The sequence below is a fragment of the Orcinus orca genome, chromosome 6, assembly GCF_937001465.1.
Source record: "Orcinus orca chromosome 6, mOrcOrc1.1, whole genome shotgun sequence".
In the NCBI taxonomy this organism is placed as follows: Eukaryota; Metazoa; Chordata; class Mammalia; order Artiodactyla; family Delphinidae; genus Orcinus; species Orcinus orca.
Genome location: NC_064564.1, coordinates 86,854,798 through 86,865,329, shown reverse-complemented (window position 1 = coordinate 86,865,329; position 10,532 = coordinate 86,854,798). Strand labels below are relative to the sequence as shown.

At 46.9% G+C, this 10,532-nt stretch overlaps 1 long non-coding RNA gene across 1 annotated transcript in view; it reads left to right on the top strand.

Annotated features, from left to right (window-relative positions):
• Positions 1-1,850: 1,850 nt before the first annotated feature.
• Positions 1,851-10,532, top strand: part of LOC125964736 (uncharacterized) — a 169,158-nt gene continuing 160,476 nt past the window's right edge. Inside the window, exon 1 of the long non-coding RNA XR_007477985.1 lies at positions 1,851-10,498. This is a non-coding gene — a long non-coding RNA (uncharacterized LOC125964736). The remainder of the gene's footprint in view (positions 10,499-10,532) is intronic.

The following is a 10,532-nucleotide window of genomic DNA, read 5'->3' as shown; positions in this document are numbered from 1 at the left end:
ATTCTGCAACTTGCAACAATGTGGCTGGACCAAGAGAGTATTATACTTAGTGAAATAAGTAAAACAGAGAAATATGAATACTCTATGTTATCACTTATATGTGGAATCTAAAACAATAAAACAAGTGAATGTGTAAAATAAAACAGAGACAGACTCACGGATATAGAGAACATACAAGTGGTTACCAGTGAGGAGAGGGAAGGGGGGAGGGGTGAGATAGGGGTATGGGTTTAAGAGACAAACTACTATGTATAAAATAAATAAGCAACAAGGATATATTATACAGCACAGGGAAATATAGCCTTTATTTTGTAATAACTTTAAAAGGAGTATAGTCTATAAAAAATTTGAATCACTATGTTGTACACCCAAAACTAATATAATATTGTAAATCAACGATACTTCAATAAAAAAAAATAAAGAGGGAGGAGGGAAGGAACAGAGAGAGAGGATAGGGATGAGGGAAGTGGAAAGAAAGTGACTCCAGAGGAAAGACAAGGAGGCTGGAATGGGGTGAAAGCAGAGGAAGAGGATGAATCAGGGAAAAAGAGGCACCAAAGGGCATGGGTGGGGAGAAAGTGAGCGAGAAGAGCAGAAGTGGTCAGCCCTTCCTTCTCTTTCTCTTCCTGGTCCATGAGGGGACAAAATGTCTCCAACCCCCTCAGCCGCTGGTCGTGGAGGGTTGGGAGATGGGAAGGCCAAACCCGTCTCCCTGGGGGGTCCCAGCAACCAGGGGCAGGTCAGCACTGCGGGGTGGACAGCGCCCTGGCCGGGCTGGGCATTGTGCTCACTCCTACATCCCTCTGTGAGGTACTGGGTTTGAACCCCACAATCCCATCCTCAATTCCTCTCCTTTAGGCAGCTGTTCTCAGCTGGCTTGGGAACTGACTAAAAGAGCAGGCCAGGGTGGGGTGGGGCATGGTCTCTCCTGGGGCAGGGCCTGACACATGGTGCGATATCTTTCAGGACGAGCCCTGGGCAGGTAGCAGGGGCTTCCCAAGAAGTATGAGAGGAGGACCCTTCCTCCAAAGGCTCAGTGTGCTTGGAGAGATACGATAGACGGGCATGCAATCCTTGGAGAACAGTAGGAGGCTTGTGGACTAAGTAGAGCCAGCATGCCTGGAGATGTGTTCTTGGAGTCTCACTGAAACCCAGCCCCGCCAGTCACCAGTTTGTGACCTTGGGACAGTCTCTTCACTTCTCTGGGCCTTGGTTTATACATTTGAAAATGCAGATTATACTGTCTGCCCTGCCTGGCTCTCAGGAACTGTTTGAGCACATGTAGGATGATGGGTATAAAAGTACTTTGTGAACTCTGGCACCCTATATCCATGTGAGCTCTCATTCCTGGATTCCAGCCTGTGTGGCCAGGATGTTGAACTGTTTCTCTTTTGGGCTGTAGTTTTTATCCAAGGATTACACGAGAAACCTCCACATGAGGACAGTCCCTCGGTCTTCTTAAGTTACTGTTGACATTTTATCTCTTGTTTTGTCCAGTGTATGAAGATATACTTGCTCAGTTATTCTTAGAATATAATATGAGGGAAAGACACGTGTTTCTTGAAGAACAGATGTGATTCCTTTTTATCAGAAAATGAAAATTATATAATCCATCCTGATTTTCTTTTAGCCTCAGCTACCAGGAAGATCAGAGTAAAATTTAAGTTCAATAATAATATAGGTAGTTTTTATACAATTTTCTTCCTCTTTTTTACCCGGGTTTAATTTTTCTTCTGCTGTTTCAGGATGAGTTGATGCCAAGTTGATCCAAAGATGAGAACCACGCTAACAAGCCTGTGACACCCCGTTCCAGTCCTCAGGAGGAACACTGGCGAACAGGGAGGTAGAACACATTTTGCCATCTATGTTAGCTTCCTGTGGCCGCTGTAACACAGTACCACAAACTTGGTGGCTTAAAACTGTAGAAATGTATTCTCTCACAGTTCTGGAGGCCAGAAGTTTCAAATCAAAGTGTCAGCGTGGCTGTGCTTCCTCTGGAGGCCCTAGCGGAGAATTCATTCCTTGCCTCTTCCAGCTTCTGGTTGCTGCTGGCATTCCTTTGCTTGGGGCTGCATCACTCCAATCCCTGCCTCTGTCTTCACCTCACCTTTCCTGTGTGTTTTCTCCTCTTCTGTCTGTGTCAAAACTCCTTCCAGCTCTCATGAAGATACATATGATTGCACGTAGGGTCTACGTAGATAATCCGGGATTAAGCTCCTCCTGTCAAGATCCTTAACTTAATCACATCTTTTGCCATGAAAGGTAATATTCATGGGTTCCGGAAATTAGGAAATGGACATATCTTTGGTGCCACCGTTTGGCCCACCACTCCATCTGAGAACCTAGACTCATAAAATCATCCACCATCTCTCATTCATTATATAACTTAGTGGTTATAGAAGCAAAAGCTCTGGAGTCTAACTCCTGGGTTCCCGTCCTAGCTCTGTCATTGGCTGTGGGACCTTGGGCAAATTCCTTAGTCTCTCAGCACCTCAGTTTTCTTGCCTGAAAAACTGAGGATAGTATCTCCCTTGTAGGATTGTAATAAGGATTAAACAAAATGCTCTGTAAAAACACACAGTGTAGCACCTGGCACATAGTAACCACTCAGTAAATGTTAGCTACTATTAGAGATGATGGTTTTAGGATATGTCTGCAACTTCTTTAATATTCCTTTCTTCAAGAGGTGAGGCTTAATTCTCCTCCTCTTGAGTATTGACTGGATCTAGTGCCTCACTTCTAATGAATAGAATAAAGCAGAAGTAACCACGTGTGACTTCAAGGACTAGGTCATAAAAGACAAGGCAGCTTGGCCCTTGCTCTCTCTCTTTAGTCACTTGCTTTGGGGAAGCCAGCTTTCATGTCATAAGGACTCTGTGGCAAGGAACTGAGGTGTCCAGACATCAGCCAGCAGCAGTAAGTGAATTTGGAAGAGGCTCCTCCAGTCCCCGTCAAGCCTTCAGATGACTGCAGCTCTGGTCAGTGCCTTGATTGCAATCTCATGAGAGACTCTGAGTCAGACCACTCAGCTCAGTTACTCTTGGCTCTCTGACCTATAGAAACTCTGAGAGAACAAATGTGGTTTTAAGCCACTAAGCTTTAGGGTAATTTGGCATACAGCAACAGCTAACTAATAAACTAGCTATTATTATTTAATCTTTAGACATTAATTATCTATTGCATGCCAAGCAAGGGAGATTATAGGGTTGGCAGAGTATCTGCCTTCAGAGAGCATTCAGTCTTGTGGGGATTGGAGGGGGTTGTGGAATATAAAACAATGTTTACAGTGGACTGTGAGACAGTGCCTGTGTGGTCTGTAGCACAGACAAGGTACAAAAATGCTTTATTATGACAACATTCTGCAAAGGGAGCTGCTGATCTGGTTGGGCCAGTCTAGAACACCAGAATATAGGCTGAAGTTCAGGTAGAGTCCATCTCAGTCTGGGAGCCTGCATATAACAGTACCTGGAGGGACTTTATGAAGGGAAAAAAACCTCAGTAATTTATTAAAATCCCATACTAGATCTAAATATACACCTATCCTATGATCCAGAATTTCCACTCTTGAATATAAACCAAAGAGAAATGTAGTTCACCAAAAGACAAGATGATTCATAGCAGTGTTATTCATAATATCCCTAAACTGGAGGTGTCCTAGTGTCTATAAACAAATTACAATATATTCACACAACGGAATACCTCTCAGCAACGACAAAGAACAAACCACTGATACATGCAACAACGTGAATGAATCTCAGAAACATTATGCTGAACAAAATAAGCCAGGAATCTATGAGCATATATAGGAATATATAAACGTATACCAAGATCAGGATATAGGACATTTCCAGTACTTTACTGTATGCAGTTAATACCTTTTTTTTTTATAAATTTTATTTATTTATTTTTGGCTGTGATGGGTCTTCGTTGCTGCACGTGGGCTTTCTGTAGTTGCAGCGAGCGGGGGCTACTCTTCTTTGCGGTGCGTGGGCTTCTCATTGCGGTGGCTTCTCTTATTGCAGAGCATGGGCTCTAGGTGTGCAGGCTTCAGTAGATGTGGCTCACTGGCTTCAGTAGTTGTGGCTCGCGGGCTCTAGATCACAGGCTCAGTAGTTGTGGTGCATGGGCTTAGTTGCTCCACCGCATGCGGGATCTTCCCAGACCAGGGCTCGAACCCGTGTCCCCTGCATGGCAGGCGGATTCTTAACCACTGCACCACCAGGGAAGCCCGCAGTTAATACCTTAATTTAAAATTTTCTTTAAGATAAGTGGACTACTAAAAAAGATTGAAGCATATTATTAAGCACGAATTACATATATTTTAATATACTTATTTATGCATGAGAGTGTGTACAGTATACTGCAAATCCATGAGCTCTGACATAAACATCCAGCTCCTTGTCAGAAGATCTCATTGGCTTAGCTGTACAGCTAAGGCAGCAATTCCTAACCGGTGTACACTGGAGTACCACAAAGGTATAAGCTCAATTTCAGCTACAGTAATTCCGGATGTGGTTGGAAGATTGAGCTGGAGAGATTATGGGATTGAGGGTAGCTGGAGTACAACTCACTGGGTGCGAGAAATAGGATTACACACAAGAGCTCTCCTTTGTGGGTAAGTAAGGGCATACGGTTCTATCAAACAATGTCATGATGCCGAGAACCAGCAAGTAAATGCTGTACACCTGGAGGTACAGTATAATCCCTCAGGCATGCCTCTAGAAACCCTAGTATTTGAGAGTGTGTCCTGGTCTCCAAAGATCAACTTAACTAAGGAAGGTCCTCCTTTCAGGTCCGTTATGGGTCTGTCTTGTTCCAAGTTCACACATCTTCCTCTGGATTCCTGTGCCACCTGCAAGAGGGTGATATTTTCTTGTCTCATGGCCTTTATTAATATTTAAAGAACATCTTTAGGCTTGTCTTATGACATTACTCAGAGCTTGTGACAAGTGCAAGCCTTTGTTAGTTTATTCCTAGAGAAGACTTCTATTTCCTCTGTTCACTCTTCAAGATTCCAGCACCCTGCCTCTGCCTCCATCTGGGGATGGCTTCCCTTCTCCTAATATGAGCCGCCTGCTCCAAATCTCCCTGTTTTCTGCAGGGATGTGACAATTCTGAGAGTTATAATCTGCTTCCTTTGGTTGGAAGAATAATTTCCTGGTTGGAATCCAAGCTGAAAAAGAATTCTCCTTTGAACAGAAACATTGGGAAGGTGATATCTTTTGTGCAGTGCTGGTGACCTTCCTGGCTGCCGAAGGTCAGCTGCTTTACCGTTTCTTGACTGATGTCATGTAGCCAACACTTGATAATTGAGGTGAACCCCAGGTATAATAGGTATAATAGTGGAACAAAGGAGGAGGTATGGTCACTCCTGCCTGGGACAGGAAAGGTGAGGTGGTCAGGACTCTGGGTGCATGTGATAGATATTCTAATCAACTTAGGCAAATAGGGGGCATTAATTGGTTCCTGTGAGCAAACCCTGGGATGGTTAGGATATGGTTTCATGTAGGTTTGGCAGCTTCATGATTGCTGGTTGTTCTGGGCGTGTCTTCCCAGCTTCCTCAACGGAGAGGAGAGGGTTCTTTACTTCCAGCTCCAATTTAAAAATCCTAGGGAAGAATACTGAATGGCTTTTGTTGGGTCATGTGCCTGACCTTTGGGCCAATCACCATAGCCCAGGAGATGAGGTACTGTGGCTGGGGGAGGGATTTTGATTGAAGTGAGGAGGGACTAGTTCTTCAAGAGAAAGGAGGGTGATGTTACCAGAATAAGGGGAAAACATGTACCAGGAAGACAAGAGTTTTTCACTGTAGAAAATTTCAGAAAATGTGGGATTTTATAAAAGAGCATAATTGCCTCCAATGCTAATATGCACTCCTTTTACAATATGACTTTGCTGCTCTTCCACTCTCTACCCCTTGAATCTGGTGACTTGCTTTGGCCAGTGAACATCTGCAAATGTGATGTAAACAGAGGTTTCATAAGCACTTGCACACTGGGGCTTGCCCTTTCTCTTGTTGCTGGGAACCTGAGTCCACAATGTAAACAAGTCCAAGCTAGCCTCCTGGAGGGTGAGATCATGTCCAGAGAGGCTCTAGCCATCCTTGCTATCCCAGATATACCAGCTGAGGCCGCTGACATGTGAGTGAGGCCACTCCAGACCATCTGTCCCTAGCTGAGTCAGCCTAGACTAGAAGAACCATCCACCCAATCCACAGACTTATGAGAAATAATCAGTGTTTTTTGTTTTAAACCACTATGTTTTGGTTTGTTATGCAGCAGAAGCTAACTGATACAGAGAGGATAATGCAATTTAGTAAGATCCTAAATTGGCTAGACCTCTGAGGAAGAGGTGGCAGTCAGGGAAGGGGGAACATTCCTGGCAGAAGAGACAGAATCAGCAAAAGCACAGAGGCATGAAACAGCATGGCACACGTGGACACCTCAGTGTTCTGGTTTCACTGAAACACAGGGATAGAGTTGGGAAGTGACGGAAAACACAGCCAAAGGACTAGGTAGGGGCTAGATCAGAAAGAGCCTTCCATACTGGGTTACAGAGTTTCCATTTATCCTGAGGTCTATGGGGAAACCATGGAAAGCTTTTAAGCAGTAAAGAGACATGATTAGATTTGTATTCTTAAAAAATATCATAGCTATCATTAGTGGAGCGTTTCCCGTGTTCCAGGTACTTTAATATGCATGGCCAAAAGAGTGCTCTGGCTGCAGGGTGGAGAGGGATTAGAGGCAGTCAGGAGGTACAGGCGGACCAGCCAGGAGCTACCAGGCATTCGAGTGAGAGTGGGTGAAAGCCTGAACCAAGGCAGTGGCCCTGGGGATGGGCGAGGTATTCAGGAGGCAGGACTGCCTAGTGACTGCATCGGGGGAGTCTGGAAGGACTCTTGAGGGTCTGGCTTAGGTGACTGTGGAGAATTTTGGAATCAGTGGCATTGAGGATTCTCAGTATCCTATAATCCCAGCTCCCCAAAGTTGAAGGGGGCTTAGAGACTATCCAGTCTCATTCTCTCTATGTCACTTACCACTGATAATTCCCAAGCTGATTTTAGGTAGTCTAAGGACATACCATTTTTTTTTTATGTTTGGGAAATTATTTTTATTGTATTAGGAACTACTAGCATGTAAGACCCATGATTTCATAGATATTATAGCTTAGCAAAAAGCTAAAGAAGTTACTTCAATTTAAAAAGCAAGTTGATAAAAAGAAAAACATTATCAGTAATAGCGCGGGTGTACACGGATATGGCTGAAATTAGGCATGAGTGAAGTTCAGGGCACCCAGCATCACCTGGAGCGCAAATCACAGGATCCCAGATGGTGAATGCCCATGTTTTCAAGTGGCCAGGTGGGACCCACCTGCACAGAGCCTGGCTGTCCAGTCACATCTGGCCCATTGGCCCTTGGGAGCTGACAGGGACATGTCTGTGTTCGAGTCACCTTCAAAGCCAGATCCAGGTTAAGGATTAGATGGTGGCTGTAAGAAGGTAGAGAAAATGAACATGCCTGTTCCCCAGAGGCCTTCAGGAGCCTCTGGCTCAGAGAGGTGAACTTGTCCTCACCCGCCTGCCTGTCTGCCTGCCCTCTGTGCAGGTCTCTGCATTGTGCTCAGAAAAGACTCCTGCGCGCAGGCTGAAACTTCGCGTGTGGATGCAGGGACTTTGTCTTGGGAGGCACTGTAATGGATGGCACCCATCGTACCCCTGGGAGCCCAGAACCACTCACTGTGCAGGTAAAGGGCAGCTCTGGGCACCGTGAGGGTGCAGCCTGTGGCTTGATGGAGGAGAGGATTAGCGCTGCAGCCCAGCAGCCCGCCCCAGCCATCGGGCGGTGCATACCCGCCTGGACACGGCCTTTCCTGATGGGCAGGGCCTCCCTTTGTGTGATTCCTCAGCACAATGTGTGTAATCCTGCCGACCTGCCCAGCAGAGACGGGCGGGCAAGAGCGCGCTTGGCTTCCTGTCTTGTTGAATGGCTTGAATGGGCGCTGGGCCCACTCTTAATCCCCCAGCGGCTGACTGTCCCGGCAGCAGGGCAGAGGAGGAAGGAGGGGAAGACAGCAGCTCTCCTGTCTTCTCTCCAGGCAGGAGGCTGGTTGCACCCTACCCAGCACTGTTCCACTTACGTTTGAAGGGCAGATTTGAGACCAGCCATGGGGTTGCTTGCCGGTGCCCTCTTGGAACCCTCTGCCCTTCTCCCAGCACCGTCCTTGGCCAGAGTTGGGTGAACTAGTATTACAAGCAGGGAGCTAATGGTAGAGGAGAAGAGCTTCAAGATCCCAGCACATCAGAACTGGAAGCAGCCTTAGGGATTCCACTTCCCCCTCTCTTTTTGCAGTTGGGGAAACTGAGGCCCATACAGGTCAGGAACATGTTTAAGGTCACATGAATAAGTGACAGTAACTGACTTCAGTCAGGTGGCCTTTCCATTGGACAGCAGCTGTTTCCCAAATTGCTTCCTGGAGCATTCCCAACTACTGGGAGACATTTAATGCTCCTGACAAAGAGTTATACGGTCAGATGCGCTGGGAGATGCTGCATGTGAACAAAGCACATCTAGGAGCAGAGGCCATGACAGGTCCTGCAGCCTGTGAACTTGGTCGACGTTAATGCCACCCTTTCCAAATGTACTTGGCAGTGCAGTTCTTTTTTCATGTGGCACCTTTTCTCACACAGCAGTAGCACTTAACTCTAAAGGACACCATCCGGAAATTCTGCACTAGACTGTGCTATAGACTTTCTAGAAGTGATGATGAAGATGGTGAGGACACTTCTATATAAACTCTCTGTGGAGTTTAACCCACGTGAGAGCCTGTACCATGGGAGGAATCTCCTTTTAGACTCAGAGTCACCCGGTGTTTATTGAGCATCTCTTATTACCAGGTGCCTTCCACCTCGGTTATCTCTGCTGAGCCTCCCAATAGCACTGTTGGAAAGGTAATGGAACCTTGACTTTACAATCGTGGAAACTGAGGCACATGAAACTGAGTAACTCGCTTAAGGTCACACAGCCAACAGTCGGCTAAAGCAGGTTTTAAGCCGAGGTCCACCTGCCTTCAATCCAATGCTCCTGTTCTTCTGCCCTGCTCCCCTCTCCTCTTTCCCTACAGTCTGATGATGAGAAGCAAATGCATCAAACTGGAAATAAAAGGAAGAAAGCCTGGGTTCATATGCTGTTCCACTCCTGATGCATTGTGTGACCTTGGACAGACCTTGTGCCCCCAGGTCTCAGCTCCTCCCCCTGCCATGGGTGGGTTAGACGCGGAGCCCAGTCCCTGTGACTGTCTCCTGCTCCGGCATTCCATGACCCACTCCACGACTCTAGTTCTCAGGCCCAGGCATAGGTCATCCTAGGGAGAGGGTCAGTCCTGGAACGGGGTGACATGAGGCTGGGTTCATGTGTGGCATCAGGACAGACCAGCCACCTGCCTGAGAAGGCAGAGCGTGTGCCGACTCACTCCTGACACCTTGTCAGAGCCATGGGAAACTGTCACCCAGGGCTCAGGGATGGAGTCAGCCCTGCATGGTACTGGTAGCATGACCTGTGATGCCCTCACACATAATGACCTCCTTAATGGGTGGTGGAGAAACTTGCAGGACTGGTGAGGGTGGAGCCGGGAAAGGGGCAGGCAGGCATTGTGGCATTCTAGACCTGACTTGAATTTACTTTTTATAGTCTGTATCTGTCATTATTTAGACAATCGGTCCACCCTCTTTTTTTCAAAGAAGATGATTTTCTTAGTTTGGGTGAGTTAAAAGGAGGCTCTAAGACAAAGATTCAAGTGCAAGTGGTTTATTTGGGAGGGGTTCCCAGGAAATGCTGCCAGGGAGCCTGGAAGTAAAGCAGGGAAGGGGAAGAGCACGGTGAATGGCACATTATCAAGCAAGTGGCCCCTGTTAGTAACTGGAGCTTGATTATGCTGGGGGCTCTGGGAACCAGTGTGTACAGCCTTGGCATTGACCCACCTGAGGGGCCAGGCAGCTGGGGTATGTATCCCCCAACTCGTGTCAGTCACCAGTGGAAAACTGCGGCCAGGGAGGGGACTCTCAATTCCCTAGCATGTCTGGCCTGTGCTGGGAATCACCAGCAGGTAGAGCCCCCAGGCAGAGCGGCAGGGGCTGAGCGCATGTGGGTGAGCTACCAAAGTGTATGCTACAGAGGGCTGGTGAGCCAGAAGCTGAAACTCCAAAACCTGAGAAGGGGTCTAAGTGCCTCCACAATTTGCTGGAAGGGAAGGAAGGCTGAGTAAGTCACCTGCCCTCTTGGAGCTTCAGTCTTCTGATCCAGCAGATGGGAATGGAACCCCTGCCCTGCCTATCACACACAGGACCAAATCATAAATTGTAAAAAGATGATGAGTATATTCACCTTGCTCCCATCTGTTCCTCACCATCTGCCTGTCCCTAATACCACACACCACTTCTCAGTCACTTCAGCTAGGATTGTGAACATTTTGGTCATTCCTACCCTTCCTGGCCAAGGAAGGGTAGGAATCCCTTAGATTGGGAATGGGAAAGGAC